General features: G+C 44.0%; 1 long non-coding RNA gene across 1 annotated transcript; it reads left to right on the top strand.

Moving 5' to 3' along the window:
- The first annotated feature begins 393 nt into the window (after positions 1-393).
- Positions 394-9,074, top strand: LOC146176858 (uncharacterized). The gene is made up of 2 exons (XR_014701226.1): positions 394-527; positions 8,915-9,074. It is a non-coding gene; the product is annotated as an uncharacterized LOC146176858 (long non-coding RNA).
- Positions 9,075-18,266: the final 9,192 nt, after the last annotated feature.

The raw sequence follows: 18,266 nt of genomic DNA, 5'->3' as shown, positions 1-18,266 counted from the left end.
CACTTGCAGTTAAAGTCAAGTAAATGCTTTTTTATTTGTAACTAGGGGCACTGTGATGCCTGACTTGCTCTTTTGCCAGGCTGGCGACGAGATGGAGTGAAAGGAGTTATTTCACTGTTGGTATGTCTCGGGTGATGTCAACATTGTTTCTTCTCTGGCATTGTAGGCAATCGCCCTTCAACTAATTCAATCCCAAAGTGAAATTTTGAATTAAAAAAAAATAATAATTTAAGATTATTTAGCAGGCAGAGGCAAATTTTATGCAGTGACCTGCACCAGCATGTTGTGCATCATTTCAAGAAAAAAAACAGTATTGCGGTGTTCCTACTCTGTGCCTTTATTTCTTGCTCACAAAGCCTCTGCATGCACGTGTTGCACCATATTACGTTTTCACTAATTTGTTGGGTCATGGTACTTTTTACCTTGCAGCAAGTTCCATGTGGCTTCGTAAGCAATGGCTCCTTCAAGCTCTATACCCTTTGCCGGAATTGCGCTGTGCTGTGGTGGACAAGAAGCAGGACATTGATGTAAGTACTGAAGACATCTTTCAGTGTGTGTAGTTTTTTATTTGCCTAACCCACTACTGCATTTGTGACCCCTCATGTTTATTTTGACATTTAGGTTTCTTCAGTGTTTTCTTTGCTTGCTGCCGTTGCTTATTGGCTACGACATTTGGCTGTTGAGTTCGAGAATGCAGAGTGAAATGTTGCCTGTGGCCTGTTGATATAGGCAAAATGCAAATTTGCCTGCCCACATTTGGTGCCACTGCATAGCTTGAAGAACTTTTGTGGAAGAGGGCTCTGGAAATTAACCCAGAGCCCTCCTTCATGATGTCTCTCATAGCTCATGTTCAGCTTTAGAGTAATAAAAGGACATTGAGGACAAGCTGAAGCTGTCTTTTATTATAATTCACTGCATTCTATCCACTAAAGTGCTACTTACTGAAAATGCGAGCTTACTTTAAGATGGGAAAAGCCAGAAGTTTTGAAACAGATGTCATTACCAGCTGATTTCATAAGTTCTACATGATGCATCCATACTTTATTGGGCACAGGCCCTAGAGGCTGGGCTGGTAAGCCATTCCCTTCAATATGATGATCATGGGTGTGGTTTACACAGGCCTTTGATATCATTGAGTACCCTTGGTTTTCAGGAACTATTTCAAGGAGCTTTGGAACTCCTGAAATTATTTGCTTCTTAAAATTCTCAAAAAAATTGCATGGTTTTTCTCTAAAACGAGCCTACATGAAAACTAAAAGTGCACTTCAGAGGGAACAATCGAAGAGAGCATGAGCCTATATAATATAAACCCAAAGTGACAGCCTGGCATGCGTCCAGACCATGGTTACAGGTGGCTCTCTTTTTCGCAGTTGCCACCTCTCTTGTCCCTATTTAATTTTTCTTTTTTTCAGCATGTTTCTCTTTGTTTTCCTAAATTTCACACATTTATGCAAAACTGCTGTGAATAAATTTTTCTCAAATTGGACCTCCTTGAAGACCTTTCTTGAGGGTTATTTTTTTGGTCTTCCTGTCTTCAACTAGACCCGTTGATGGCTGCTTTCTTATAAATCAGCTCTGACAAATTTCCTCTCTAAAAGGCCCCCCTGCACTTTTTTTGGTAGCTAAACTGAGTACGAATATAATTTGTATGTAAAGTGAAGAGAGAAAACAGGGGAGTGTTATTGATAATACTATGCCTTATGTAATCATAGACCATGAATGAAGTATGGGGTTTTTCTGGCAGAATATTTCTGCAATGCTTCTCTGCTCAGTGCAAACCCCTTCACTCTGGCGGCCAAACCTGTTTTGGGGGCAGAAATAGGTGGCTGCCAGGAGACATTTCTTGTGACAATGACCACATCCATTACCTGCTCTACTCGGTAACAAAATTCATACCCCCCCCCCCACTTCCGCCCTTCTGGTTTTCAATAGTGAAGGCATGCTCCTCGTCAGATTCATGCATAACATGAGGTTTGATACAGAAATATTCAGCATTGCACCCAACTTCTGCCCCAAAGGGAATTGGGAGGATATTTTTGCGTGTCTTCAGTGCACAATCACGTGATACATCAGTGACATAGCCTATGTGTTACGTACACATATCTTGTGGAGTTTTTATTCTTTTTTTCCTTGAGAGAGAAGCGCTGCTCAGTCAAAAAGCATGATGCAAGGGAATTTAGAGTGAGCGCCGATTCTGTGCGTTTGCTATCTTTTGCTTAGCTTTCATTCTTTTTCTTCCGGTGGTTTAGTGGGGTTGGTGGTATTCGAGCAATGCAAGGACACGGAGTCAAGAGTCTGCTTCTTCACAGTGCGCTGCAGGGATTGTGCATTTGTTTTCCTCATTGTAATGAAAACATGCAAGGCTAGTGCATGAGTTATTTGCACACACGCACGCCACACACATGCTGTTTTGCAGTGGCAAAAAAAAAAGAAATAACTGTCAAGACTGAGAGCATCTTCTAAGGGCACATAAACATTGGTGTTTGAAGTTAAGCTGTAAATTCATAAAAGATGTGGCTTAGCTTATGAACCAACATTTTTCCGGCACTATCGTTTCACACAACGTGTTTAACTTAAGGTACAAAGGTGGCCGATCGAGCCCTGTGCTTTAACGCGCTGCTCACAGAAGCAATCAAATCTTGAGCGCTCCCTATACTGCTGCTCAGGTCAAAGCAACCCAAACCTCGTTGAAACAAAAGTGACGTGGCTATGTCACTCCTGCATGTCCTGCATGGGCTTTTTTTTCATTCTGCTGTTAGGGAGCGAGAAAAGGGTTGCCTGGTCTGTGCGGGAAGGACGCAAGGGTGCTGGGATGTTGGCCGTCCTTTAAAATGAGTGGCGGGTGGGAAGGGGGAGTGGAGGTAATGGGAGGGGAGTCTAGCTGTCCTGCGAGCTAAACGCACAGCAGTATGCACGCTTTCTTTTTTTTTTTATTTAGCAGTGCGGAAAAAATGAATGAATCGAGGGGGGGGGGGGGCAGGCTGGCCAACGCAGGCAGCACGGTTTCAAGTGAGTGATGGCTTGGAGCTGCCTCGGCAAAGCACAGAGCAGTGTGCATGCTTGCTTTTTTTTGTAGCACCAAAGGTTTGACTGCTTCTGTGTCCGCACATAGGCCTGTTTTGTACCTTGAGTTAAGCCCCCCATGTGATACAAGCCCGAGTCGCTTTGGGGCGTTAAACCCCATAAAGCAAACCTTATGTGAAACATCTTGTATAATTCCATTGCTTAATCCAAACGTCAAAGTTTACGTGCCCTTAGAAGATGCTGTGTCTTGACAGAATTACTTTTTTTTGCGCCACTACAAAACTGCATGTGTATGGGCACGTATGGGCATGCACGTGTGCAAATAACTCTCACTCTGATACTCAATATATATGCAGCCCCGCACACGGCAAGTACTCTTGCACATTTTTTTTAGACTGCAGAAAGCAAATGCACCATCCCGGCAACATGCTGCGAAAAAACAGACTCACGACTCAAGAATCCCGCATCGCATTGCATACCAGCCGTTCCACCAAACTATCAGAAGAAGCAGAACGAAAACAAAAAATTGCAAACGCACAGAATCGATGCGCACTACACTCCCGCGCACTGCGTCTTTTGACTGAGCAGCATGCATCTGTAAAAAAAAAAAATCTAGGAGATATGTGTATGTGACATATAGGCTACATCCCCCATGTGTCACGTGACTGTGCACCCAAGATGTGCAAAAATATTCTCCCACAAGGATTTTGCTATATAATATAGGTCACGCATTGAGTTTTGCAAAGGGTCCAAGTAGGTCATTGTGTTCCTACTTTCACCCTGGCCAATTCAACGGGCGAGAGGCACTAAGAGCACAATTACCTACTATAATCTATATGATCTCGAATGGGCCAGGTGCAGCAGACAGCTTGTGAGATTGAGTATAGTGACAGGCAATCTTCACTTCATAAGAATACATTTACTTCAACTCCACGTAGCCCTGAATGCCTGCTTTTCATTTATTGGCAGTTATGTGACCTTGAGGGCTCATAGACTGGCACTCAACTTGTAAACTCTTGACATCTTATCATTTGCTCTCTCTGTGGGCTTTGTTCTGCGGGTTTACAAGCTTTTTACTAAAGTGGATACAGTAAGTATGCACAGATCTGTTCTCTGAAGCATTGGCTGAGTGACAGCCCAGGTCAACCCTGGTTAACTTAGAACTTCTAGCACATTATTTTTTCTGGGTATGGCTTTGGCATCCCTCCTGACATCCCAGCTTCTGACACCAAGTATGCATAATCATGGTCTATCACTAACTCCAGTGCTGTAGTTGATCATCACATACTTCTGTGGTGCTGCACATTTTAAGTTGTTGCTGTATATGAGCAGTGTTTCAGAACCTACTTAGTGCTGAGCTACGGTACAAATTTGAGGACTAATAGAAGTTTGCTCTGCTTGGTGGCTTCCACAGACAAGGACACACTTGTGGGGAAGGCATGTTGCGTACATACCTGCAGCCAACCCTTCCGATTTTTTAGAAGACTTCAGATGTTTGACCAAACTTTCTGATTGCATGATCACTGCCCTAAATCTTCCGATAAGGGGCTTCTGCCTGCAAAGAATGGCTTTTGCGGAGCCAGCACCGAGGAATCGGCAGCCGCATTATAATTTCGAGCATCTCCATCAGAGGCCACACTAGCACCATCGGCATCATTGGCTAAGCAGGAAATCAATCAAAGCAGACTTTAGCCGAGCAAGAGTAGGTGTCGCTGGCTGCGAAAACAGTTGGTGTACTGCGTTTCTTGTAGGCAGCGATGCACAGCTAATGCAGCCACAGTAGACATAGATGCTTTTCTGGCTTCGCTTTCGATCTCAGCTAAGGGCAGCCACTCAGTGTACTTGAGGTTAAAGGCTTTGCCCAAATGTCATGTTATCTGATCCTTCTTATTGAGCTCAGCCGCATGCCTTATGTTACTAAGCTGCTGTATGCTCAGCAATGGCGTGATTGCTCTTTTTTCGGAACCAACGCAGCCAACGACGGTCACGGATGAAATTACGTGTAAAAGGGCTAGTTATGGTTTTGCATTAAAAAATTTAAACAGCGCTCCGATGGTACTGAGAGAAAACTGGTGGTGGGCTTGCAGATCAGTTTTGCGTTGGCTATAGAGACGTAATGAGAACATTTGGTGGCAGCCTGCAGATATCTCGACAGACGCACAATTGCATGCTTGCTGCATGTGTTTATGCTTAGGATGTTTAGATTAGGACGCATCAGACACTGCCTGAAAGTAGCAGCCGCCTCCCACTTTTGTACACAAATGCTGCCTTCCCCCCCCCTCCATTTTTGCAGTCTTCCCATTTTTGGTCTTAGCAAGTACGTATAAAGGAAGCTGGGGCCACTAGCAGCGCGATTGAGCCTTGTGAACAATGTCAACATCTGTGCTACAGGCATCAATGGCTTGCTTGTCACATCAGGGTACTATGTACTCTTCGGACACACGGTGCTGTCAAAGCGTTTGGTTCACTTGTTCTGTGGAGAGATATTCACGGTAGGCAGAAGGCATGGCTTTTCAAGTGCAGTGACCATTGTGGCTCCGAGCTTTGTTTGGAAACTGAAATCAGCGAGTTGAATTTGTTGGTTTGGGTGTATATGTAGCGAAGAAGCACGCATATTTTCTTCCCTCTCCCCTGAGCCCTGCAAGCTCAAAGATCAAGTGTTGCAGCAACTTCAAATCAAATGTTAATAAAAAATTTGGTCACTAAATTTCACAGCATTTCTCAATGCATATGTCATGTTCTACATGAACAATATCACAGCAGCAGCGACATTTTGCCTAACATTAAGCGTTTTCAGCTGTTTTTCACAGCTGCCTTTTCATGCAGTCCGGGAAACATGTTCTGTTAGCCTGTGAATATCGAGTTTGCTTCTGAATGTTCAGAGGACTTGACATTAGGACATGAGTGTTTTGCGTGTGGAATAGTTAATTCAAATTTTACCCTTGTGGCCGAATTCAAAAATATGTCTCCACTCGACGCTACCTCAGCATCATAAAGTGCAGAAAACAGTCTTTTCTCTACTTAAGGTTCAGTTCAGATTCTTGAATGCTTTTTAGCATTTCTCCGACTTAACCTTCAGAAATATTTCTCCACTCCAGACAGCACAAGTGGCATACGGGGCAAGACTAATGGCGAATTCGAGTGGGAGAGCAGGCGCCCTCGAGAGCACTTCGAAAGTGCTCTCAGACAAGCGGGTGCCCTCCAGTGGTAGAGCAGGAGTAGAATTACTGGCTTCCAATGGTAGAGGAGGAGGTCTTTTCCTTTACTGAGAGCACCTGAATGCACTCCCGGCTGCTCCCTCATCTAAAGCGAGTGTAGAGGAAGTCACATGACATAAAGCGGTGTATCCGCACCATCTTTTTTTCTTTTCTCGAGTCGGTGACACTCTAAATGGCGGCTGCAAAGCATTGCTCAGGTTTGAGAGTCACTGCTGGCATCGAAAAAGCCAAAGGAGGCAGATCGCCGCGCTGTGAGAGCAAAGGCATGCAAAGCAGTTCTACATGGAGTGTTTGCTTCTCCTCGGGTTGCAACTGCTGCTACTGCGGGTAGGCGGAGAATGCTGGGGAGGAAGTGCAGTCACAATGGTCGTGGCGTACTGCTTTCGACACGCAGAGAGCGTTCTCGTGGGAGGAAAATTACACCCTCGCTCGGCGTGCTCCTGTACTTCTTTGTACTGCTCGGCACCTCTGCTCTCGTCCCCCCAACCGAATGGGCCATAAGGCCAAAATTTGGCCCGGAAAGTGCATGCCACTACGTGTAACATGCTCATTTTCTAATGTCAAGTCCTTGTGAACAGCATCCACAAGCTGCCTCAAGAGTCACAGGCTAGTAGGCTGTGGCGGCCGCTTTTCGATGGAGACTAAAAGCAAGGCGCCCATGTGCGGTGCGACATCAGTGCACGTTAAAGAACTCCAGGTGGTTGAAATTTCTGAAGTCCTCCACTACAGCATTTGTCATAGCCTGAGTCGCTTTTGGACGTTAAAAAAAAAGTCACAGCCTAGTAAAATATGTTTTGCAGACTGCATGAACAAGGCAGCTGTGAAAAATGGCTGAAAACAATTCACATCTACCAACATTCACTGCCAGTGACATATGGCTCATGTAGAACAGGATTTAGGCATTGAGAACTGCTCGAACTGCTGTGAACTCTAGTGACCTAGTTGCATATTTGCCCTCTGAGTGCTCAGCGGCGGGCGTTGAGCACATGTGAGGTTCAAAGAAGCATGTTATAGCGCATGCACCCAAGCCAACAAATTTGTCTTTCCAGAAGCAAATGCCGCTTCTGTTTCCAAGCAAGCTAGGAGCTTTATATTAAGCGCACTTGAAAAGCCATGCCTTCCACCAACTGCAAATATCTCTCCACAGCTAAAAAGACAGAATTGACCCCCCCCCCTTCAGCACTGCATCTAGACATACAAGTATATTTGAGGCAATCAGAAAGCCATTGATGTGTGCAGCACAGGTGTTCCATGGCACAACTGCACCTCCGGTACCTCGCTGTCTTCCTATTTGCAATATGACATTCCCCACGATTGCACCACTGTCCACAGTGGTTCACAGAAACCACTGCACATGTTTCATTTGCTGTTAGCCATCAAATGCTTTCTGTAACTTGGCACTCGGCGTGCTCTGAAATGTTGCTAAGGTATCTGGTGATGACTTGAAATGTGTTTACACCACAGTAGCGTAATGCGATGATCAACTACAGCATTGAAATCTGCAACTGACGATAGTTATCCATGCTCAACGTCAGCCGCAGAAACTTAGGAGGCTTTTCTTGGTCGTACTTGAAATGATGTTTCAGTATTTTCGAGTCAGATTGAGGTTCTCGGAGCCAGTGCTTCAGAGAGTGGGTCTGTGAATCCTTATTGTATCCACTTTCATGAAAGGCTTGGTATGCAGTAGAACGAAGTCTGCACAGTGTGAAAGCTGCGATGCCCCATGTTTGCAAGTGGAAGTCTAAGTGTCCCCGTAGTAGTGTCATTGCCACTTATAGATGCTCTGTTTTCTCATGCACTCAAGGAGCAATTCAAGTGGAGCTTCATTTAAAAAAAAGGGCCTCGAGGACCGCTTGGAGTAAAGGTGTTAGTCAAGGCATGTTTGTGAATATCAGTTAACCTGATCCCTATGCACTGTTTCCACTGCCTCGGGTGGTTAGGGTATTTCTCGACCTTATTGGAAGGAAGGCTGAGGGACCGTTATTAATCCTAACCAAGCTTTTAGTAAACTTGGGGAGAGTTGTGCCACTTCTACATGGCATTCTCGATCACCATTGAAAGATTTTATCATCTCACTAAGCTCTTGTACCCCGCTATTGCCATTGATAATTCGCTGCTGGGCTCAAGTAATACTCGTGCACTTTTGAAGATGTGTTATCAACTGTTTTTGTACAAGTTGCAATGGTGATATACTTTCCATACTGTTCTGTGTGCAATTTTGTTTTTCTTCTATGATCATATATGTAGAATTGCATAATCTTTCATTTCAGGTTTGGTTTTATTCCTAGCCCTGTGTGCTAAGCCATATCCTAGAATGCACACTTCTATTTCTCAAAGTCCATTTAAATCTCCAGTTCTGCACTGCTCTGTTCACTCTAGCTATTGTAGCTTTCCATGAAGCAGTGCTCAGATGTCTTTGATTGATAGGATATGGTTCAAAGACCCTTGAAATATCAGTTCGACTAAGGTATTAGATTTTGTGATGGACTGATGCTCAACGCCTGTATTCTTGTGTCAGTTCGTCATGTTTCTGTAGTTCAGAATCGAAACTTTTTGAATTGTTATCAATTAAGAATAGAGCACCTAATTACCCCTTTCTCAGAATGTTTTGTAAAGACAGCGGAATTTTTGGATTTTGGAATATAGTCCTGCTTTTTTTTTGCATTTTGCAGATGTCGCACAGTGAAAACATGTATCCAAGCTCGAATCCAACAGGCCAAGAGCAGCTGAAGAAGGAAACCTGCATCCAAGCTCGAACCTGGTGGACCGAAAGCAGATGTTTTGTGACCACAGTGTATCAGCCAATAAAGCCAATCCAGGTGACCACATGTATCTTTTGGAAGCTTGCATTCTTTGCACTTGAGACTCATCTCATGGAGAGCATGATTTCTGCAAAACATTTTGTGTCATAACTGTAGCAGAAACTGATTGAGGCCTTGCACAAGGCCTAAAGCTGTCATATTAGTATTATGCACAACACAAACATGAGGTGTGATGTAGGAGCCTTGCAACCATGCAGAGTATCACCATAGCATGGTAGCATTCCCATGCTGAATCTCTCATCGTCTGAGATCAGACTAATGTCTTGTACCTTCAGAGTGCACTCATTCCTTGCACTAAAGGCCCCAATATAGTCCGACGTTTTCGACGCGACTGGCTAAGTCTGCGACGTTAGCCACGGCACGTCGGCTGCAACGGGCGCGTCAAAAAACTGCCGCTTCTACAGTCTGGCGCAGCTGGCGTGCCCGATGCCGCGGTGCGCATGCGCACAAGACGCCCTCGAGGGCTGGTACGTTTTTGGGGTTCATTTTCGAGCAGACGACAGGGACCTGGCTGCAGCCTATCAAGGCACTAATTACTGTTGTGATCAAGGCAATGACGCAATGTGTTTACTGCGAATGTTCAAATGGCACAAGGCATTTACAGCCAGCCGTGGAGACGTCCAGCCCAGCAACGGCCTGAGCCCGCGCCGCCGACGGCTACAGACGGAACAATGATTGTCTACGTGCGTGTTTTACTGAAAACTAATCAAAATTTAAGTATATGTACGATTACGGAGGAGTTAGAGATTACACAGTAATGAGGATCACTTTCTCGGCTAGCCGCAGTTCCTGTAGAATTCCATAAATTTCGCAAATTCTTTGGTTGTTGAGCCACTGACGTTCCGTGAGGCCAAATCGAGTACGGCCTTCGATTCCGGCGTGTACCGGTCACAACTCTATGCGAAGCCGTTTCCGCAGTTTTTGGTATTCTTCCTATGAATGTACTGCAGATAAGTGAAACAACACCATTGTTACACCACCTAGAGCAATGCATTAAAACGAGCATGGCACACGCACCGCAGCGAAGAACTCACAGCTGTGCCCAGCCGCACTACTGACAGTTTGCATCGCAGGCATTTTTCTTTCCTCTGAACGTCTCTATATAGTCAATCCGCTTGGTATCATAGATGCAGGGCCGCCCTCGAATTCTTTCTAGCAGCTTTTCCGGAACAGTGTCTGAAATGCGCGCGTGGTTATCGCGCGGTCTCTGTCTACATGCAAGCCGCCATCTTCACTGCGCGTGAGGAATGCTGGAATGTGTGGCCGACGCGGGTGACGCGGTCGGCAAGAAATAGGCGAGATTCTATTCGCGCGTCGGCGACGTTGGGCCGCGTTACGTCAGCGAAAAACCGAGGTCTATAGTCCAACGGCACGGCGTGATGGACGTAGCGAGCGCGAGCCGACGCGGCGCGCGCGCGTTACTTCGGACTATATTGGGGCCTTGAGTGCCCACATCCATGCACTCTGAATTTTGATAGCTATGCACAATTTTGCCGCGCACACACGGGTACAAAATTCCTCACAGTGTGCACGCCTTCGCGCCGTGAGCACGTTGCACGTTCTCCCACCGTGCACACATTGCGCGTCTTCTCATTGCGCACCCTCGTTCGTACATCCTCGTTCGTACATCTTCGTTCGTACATCCTCGTTCGCACATTCTCATTCGCACATTCTCGTTCGCACGTCCTCGGGCTGTGCGGGTCGATAACCACGCACAGATAACCACGCAGAGCCTCGTACAATATTTTCAGTAGGGTGTTGCTGGATTTGTGGAGGTAGAGAAATTGATCTATTTCTTCAAACAACAGATACGACATTTGCTCCCTCGATTTGGTAAACACAACCACTATCGATTCTGCTGCTCACGGTTGACTGAATTGACTGAAGTATTCGAGAGATTAGAGGAATGAAGACAGAGGTGACCCCCACTGTGGAAAAACAAATCAGTGAAGGTAAATCCTTAAGGCTATGAACCTTTGAGGACAAATATGATATGGGCTGTTTTTTGCACGTACATGGCGCTAAAATGTTTTGTGGCAAAATAGAAAGCTGAAAACTATTATCCCTGTATATTTAATGTGGATAGCTCTACCTTGCCACCCGTAGGGTATAGATAAATAATGACACGAATTATATGAGAGCACCTCAGGGAAAGAAACGCACATTCCTGAAGATGCTACTTTCTGGGGCACTTATGATAATATATTTTCTCCTCCGGCAAGAAAGATATTCATAATGCATGTATGGTGGAATATTAGGTTAAAGTGGACCCCCGCGGATTACACGTTTACAAACAGATTGCAGTAGGTCATAAATTAAAAAGAGCATTTCTGAATGTGGTCACGTAGCCGTCAAGAGACACCCTTATTCAAATCAACGCACGACGCCAACAACCGGTTGATAGTTAACCTTGCATGGATTGCTAAATCTATTTTGGAGGGATTTTCATTTCGTCTCGGACATAACGCGAGAAAAGAACACGCACAGAAGACAAAGCGTGTAAGATGATCAGACGCATTCGTTAGGCGTAATGCCTCCATTTCCTATTTTCATGTTCAAACTCAGTTTACTTCTGGTCCGGTAAACCCCGTGGGGTTTATGCGCGTAGCAACCATGAATCCCGAGCGAAAGAGTATTTTACTGGAAACGAGGCAAGCATCACAGATGTTACTCGTCTAAGGAGAGTAGCGAGAAAAAAAAGGCGGTTTTTTCGCATCTTGTCCGCGCATCTCGCGTAGTTAGCACAAAACGAAAATTCGAAAAGGCATGCCATGGGCCTGAAAAGCCGGTCTTAGAGCGTGGAACACATGTTCGGTGCTTTGAAATGGCTTCTAAATTTACCTCGAAGCAGCCGCTTTTCACTGAGCTCACTTTCTTGCCCAAAACATCTTTCTTTTTCTTTCGTCCTAGTGGCGAGCGATAAAGCCAAGTATTTTCACAAATATAGGCTTGACTACGGCGGAATGGTAAGGAACTGGCCAGCGTTCCAGCAGAGCTGTGCTTCGTGTGCCACTAGATGTCATCTGGAAGTGCATTGGCAGTAGACAGTTATATCAACAGTTTGATTTGAAATCTTCGGAATCGAAAATTGGAGCAAATATATTTGACGACAAACGCGTACTCACCAAGAACAAATGGCGATCTCCGCAACTTTGTGCCCGCTTCTCTTCGGTAAGGCCGAGCAAAGGGGATTCCGTATCCACGTTTTTGGAGGCATCGAAAAGTGGACAAGAAATAAGCGCACATACATTGCATACTACATTTACCTTAATTTGCAGCATTTATCCGGCTCATGTTAAGATGTACTTTGAAATATGCGCGCATGGGAGCAAGAAACTTATATAGAATTTAATATATTGGTGCGCTGATGTTTAACAGTGTGAATACCCATTAATGGTGAAGATTGACTGTTATGCGCGTGGGAAGACAGTTGAATTTATAGGGCTGCAATGAAGTATTTAAAGGTAAGTTGCAAGTTATTACTGCTTGTTCTGTAAACCTGCTGCTTTTTCCGCATGGCCACCAGCCGAGTCCACATCAAGGGGTTATTGAATTGCTGGACAAAATGTTGCTGCTGTTTCGTCTACCAGATGGCAGTGCACCAGACTACTCGGCAGAACAGCTGCCCTGTATCAAATGAGGGCGGGTGGTGTGGATAACAGCGTTGGCGCTGGGATCGATCGAACGTGAAGCATCACTTCAGAATTGAACGCAGTGCATCATAATTGACACCCGCTTCATTTTCTGAGTGGTGGAAGTTACTGTTTGCGTTTTTCATTTGAAGTTGAGGCTGTGCTGCTCTCCGTGGGCAATTAAGAAGGCGAGAGGTTCTTTTAATATGTTGGCCACACGTTTTCTGCCTTAGTTGCGGATCTAGAGACTTGATTGAACCTGCGAGGAAACAAACGCGCATGCGGTGCTCAATTTTAATTGCGCACGCACCTGGGACGTTTTGTGATATTTACAAACTCACTCATGATATCTTTACCGTGTTTTTGGGTGATGAGGTAGATTTTATAACTCATAACAAAAAGGCTGCCTTCATTTATTGACAATGTTTTATTGTATCTGCTTTTTAATTAGAATGAAAAATTTTAGTGCTGAGTAAAATGTGCAAAAGATTTGTTAAATTAGGTCATCATGTGAGTTTTAGACTGAATGAATAATTGAACCTCTGTATGAGGCACGTGACAATTTTGTGTACTGTAGGCTGACTCCTTACACGGCACCACGGAATAAAATGGCCATTTATCAATTGCGTACCGTCTGGACAATCTATGCTCAACTCTTTCGTTACAAAATTCTCCTCGCTTTTGCTTGTAACAAACTGTGATTGCCTTTGTGATTGCCAGAACCAATCCTCTGTTTGTGGTATGAGGTTTTCATGCCTTCTTCTTTGACTTTATTTCGGCGAAGATTTAGTTGACAGCTTACACAATAGTAATAAAATGACCTTACTCTGACTACTAAGTTAAGGAGTTAAGATACCGAATATAAAAGGTACACATCCGTGAATTGTTAACATGACTCTACCATACTGCATTTTTACAAAATTGCGTACCTCACTATGTTATGTTTCAAATAGAGACGCGGACTGTGATTAAAATAATTTTGCAAATATTATCAGAATTTTTCCAAGAATGCAAGGCCTAATGACACCTTTGTTTACATATGCAATTTGTGAGACCCAATCAATGAAATGTAAAAGGTGAACTCACGGTGCTCACAATACGGACTACACATCCGACTAAAAAAAAAACAAAAGCTAGTCTCGCCTTCGATGTTGGAAGTCTTAGGCATCGTGTTATAAAGTTGCATCATAAACGCGAAATTAACAGTTTAAGAGGTCATTTTTGTGAATAATCGTGCAGCCATTAAGCACTCGCGCAGGCCGAATGCACACCTTGCCCTGTAATCCACCTGCATATAAGCCGCATCGACGCATCTCTAAAAATAAACATCTGTGATCGTTAAAGAGACTGCAGCGAATAATTATTGCGGTCCTTTCAAAAGCTTAGTTCAGAGTGCGCGCATGCCAATTCGGGTATTTTCGGTTCTTTAGACTGTGGACGCTCTTCTAGCAACAGGCCATCGCGCATAAGCCTAATTCGCTGCTTTACTATCAAGGCGCGCATCGTTCACACCCTAACACACCTTTCGGTGACATAGCATGCATCATTAAAGGTGTGGAATATTTTATTATTCTCCCCAGGTATATAGGTGAGTAAGCGAGTGCTGAGTTAGAAGAGACTCAAATGAAAGGAGGGGTGGGGAGAAATGAAGACAACGAATGGCCTTCGGGTCGGTCAGTAGGGGTATGTATTCCTGGAATAGGAAACCATGTCAATCGAGGCAGACTGAGGTCATTCTAACCAGGCTACGCTGTCGTATTCCGCTCCTAAATTTCTTTATGCACAGGTCTGGTTTGGCGCTCTCTCCCGTCTGCGCATTCTGCTGGGAACCAGAAACAATAGATCATTTCTTAATATTTTGCCGCCGTTTTACCATGATGAGAAAACGGTATTTAGAGAAGCCGTTACAACATGGGTCTCAATTTGCGGAGTCAGATTTTATTATCGTTCGGTGCCACCATGCTTGGGTACAGCCACAGGCCTGCTTTTAACGCCATTCAAAACTTCTTAATAGAAACAAAACGTCTAGCTTGCTAATATGCTTTGAATTTTTAATCTGTGCATATATATCTTAGTATTCTCCTACTGCGTGTGTTAGTATTTACTCTTTTTAATTTTGGTTTTTCATATTTACATTTCTTTCTCTATTCCCTAGCATTTATTTCTATATATTTTTGCGATGTAGTTATACATCTCAAAAATTATAATATCTGCGCCACAATTCTTGGCCGATCTCCCTGTGTGGGTATGTGCCATCAAATTAGAGGAGAACAGCAACATCAACAGTGTATTGATGGCTTCTCATGCCCAGCATATTGTTCGTAGTTGCTAGCTAGCTGCCATGCACAGGCTCCCAATGCTTCTGCGGTGCTCACCATTGCCAGTTCGCTGGAGGTTGTTTCCTGAATTCATATGGATAGGATCAAGGTACGTTCTGGCGCTAGGACACAATTGGCAGTGAAGGCGAGCTTCACTATGTTATAATAGAGAGAAGAGAGAGGGGATTTTACTGGAGGGGGGGGGGGCTGTTTGAATTCTGTGCGAATTTACGTTGTAGATGGTACATTAGGTGAGAAATACTGTAGACAAGAGTTAGGTTGCCGAAATTTAGAAGCTGACTCTTGGCAGAAGAACATGAGAAGCTGACTCTTGGCAGAGGAACATGAAAGTAGGCTGGTCTCACTTCAGACAACAGGTGCTGGTGGTTGGACACGGATATATATGTATGCTTTCTAATAATCCAAAGCGGCAATCAGTAAATATTCCACACAAACACTTCACTCTCTGGGTGCTACTATGCCTGAATCATATTCCCCACCATGAAAGACTTACAGACACGTAAAGAATGAGAGTGCTTTCTAGAACTGTTCTAATACTGTGGCTAGAATTTGGCCACAAAAATGTAAAGCTAGAACTCAAATTACTTCTGCGGCTTAAGTAAGATAGCAAAAATTATACACACGTAATATCCAGGTGTCTACCGTCTATGCCTGATATATTTTAAAAAGATTTCGTAGAGTCAACAGATCATTTTAGAGTGTACATATATTTTCAGTACTGGTTAGATAGTCAGAAGACACTTATTTAAGAAGCGAGGACTTCAGTCTTACTGTCTGCAAACTTGACACCGCGTGTATCTGCTTCGGCTGCATTGTGTCAAGATATGCTCGAAGCATGTTACAGCCACACATCATAATTAAGGCATATAGCGACGCTGGGCAAAAAAGACAGAATGCTTTAGAGGGATGCACATAGTTGATTAGGAATTTAGCCAGACGAAAGGTGTATGAAGTTCTCATCCAAGTACCTGATACCCTTCACTAACTTCGTATCTAAGTGCTCCGGATGGTTTGGGTCACCAGGGGCTGTTTAACATGCGCGCACAGCATACAGCACAGATATTTTGCATTCTGTGCTGCGGGAATAGAGGGCATCGCTGCCGGGATTAGAGCTGGTATCCTGGGCTGGTGACGAATTATCCAAAATTACTAAACCTATAAAGAAGCAGGTCGAAACGGCCCCAGAATCGAATCGTAATAAGTCCGAGAACTGAGCACTTGGTACATGTTCATCTCAAAATAACGTGCGTGATGTCGCAGTCTCTCCGTTTATTACAAGGGAATAAGAATGTCGCTAGTAAATATAGCATTCTAGTCATGTTTCTGCCCCCCCTCCCCCCACACTGTGAAGATTATGTCCTCTGTCTGAAAGAAGGTCAAAGCGGTACTCAATCAAACGAATAGGAGATTGCGATGTTAAGCACATTTTACCGTATGTTGATCACACGGTAGGGATAGTTTGCAACATTCTTTAATCAGGTGGCAAAAAACACGTGGGCCAGCATGGACGGTGTTTCAATATGGAACTTTCCAATAGCCTTGATAGAGGCGATACTTTAAGAAATTTGGTGCATATTGTCGAAACTGCAGTAAACATTAGAATAAGCAGGCATGCTATCCGATACTCTCGAGAACTAGGGTTCTGTTCTTACACCAGGATGTGATAACATGGGGAGATAGTGGAAGGCTTTGCATATCAAAATACGGCAATATACGTGTTATTGATCCTCCGGTTAGCCTTTCCGGAAGGGAGGTAGGTTTTTGATATACACGCATGACAAATTAACTGTAAAGTTCTCCCGCGCACGGGATGACACAAGGCTGCTCGAGATTGGTGGTGAGGTGTGTGTATGTATTGATGCTTTGTAGCAAATCTTTTTCACTTGCCAGTAAGCGCTCTGTCCCCTTATTGTGTAAGTGTGTGTAGTGCTTTTGTTGTTTCGAAATGAATTTAACTTGGCTGATACGGCATTGAGCCGGTCTGCGACAGTGCAACTTGTATGCTGTTCGGGCTGTGCAGGTAACTGCTTCGGATCTATTGACGACATTAATTTTGCAGGAGGCCATCTCCGACTCTAAAAAAGGCATCTATCCTCTGCCACAACGATCTTAAATTGGCCTTTCGTAAAAATTGTAGCCGCAGTTATAGCGAGAATCTTTCTGTTACTACGTCTGAAACGTAATTCCCAACGCATTTTCAGCTGTTATACTAACAAAGCAAGCGGAGTCTCAAGCGGTTGGTCCAGAAGTGCTCCCAGTCCAGGTGGTAAGAAGGAGTTTCATAATTGTTCTTGATTTATATGCACAACCAGGGCTAAATGTAGTTTCTCTATATCTAGACGTCTCTGTGTGTTCTTTCTCGTTTTTGCTATATTCACTAATATTCCTGTGTAGAACTCCTGATGTGAGGAGGAAGATCGCAAAGACAAGAACATATTATAACCATTTGGTATTCTTTTCTCCTAACAGTTGTGCCAGAATACGCAAAGTTCTACCAAGTAGAAAGAGTACCTTCTCTTGTAACAGGAATACAATACAAAAACAAACATAAAACGTGTAAATGAAACACTGAATACAAGTTTATGGGCAGCTGCCATGAAAATATCTCGTCACGCCACTGAAATCTAAGTGCCAGATGTAGAATATATGTCTGCGCTGCTCTCTCTTAAGATGCGAATGATCATGATACTTAAGCCAATAAAATTCATTTGACGTGAATCCTTTCCTTTTTACTTTTTGCACAATGTAGAACAAATGGCGAAACATTTCCGTAAACAATGACATTCTACTTAAGTTATGTAACTTAAAGGATGTTATTACCTGAGGCATACATGCTTTTGAATGCTGCTTTGAGCCGGAAATACATTTTGATGTCGTGAACTTAAGTAACTTTTCCTTTCAGATTTAAACTATGTTCACTTGATTCTTAATGTATCGTTTGCTCCCCAGAGTAAATTCTATCGTCGGTTCGTGCACAAAAAATAACTCTTCGCCTAAGCTTAGTCTTCTGTTAGCAGGAAAAAAAGGTAAAGAGCAGGAGTCACTTGTGAAAGATCCTAAAAACGAATGAAAACTTAAAAGACTGGAGTTCATCAGGATGCATTCAACAGAAGTGATTCCCTGCATTTTGCAGATGCCGATACCGTACACCATGTGCCAAGTAAACGTCAACGATCATGTTCCCTGCACGGTGAGCGTTGAGCTTCTTTTTGCGACTCCCAGCGAAATATA

Source organism: Amblyomma maculatum, chromosome 10 (assembly GCF_055883805.1).
Source record: "Amblyomma maculatum isolate TAMU_Amacu chromosome 10, ASM5588380v1, whole genome shotgun sequence".
Classification (NCBI taxonomy): Eukaryota; Metazoa; Arthropoda; class Arachnida; order Ixodida; family Ixodidae; genus Amblyomma; species Amblyomma maculatum.
Note: the sequence above shows the minus strand (reverse complement) of the source record. Positions and strands in the feature narration are given on the sequence as shown.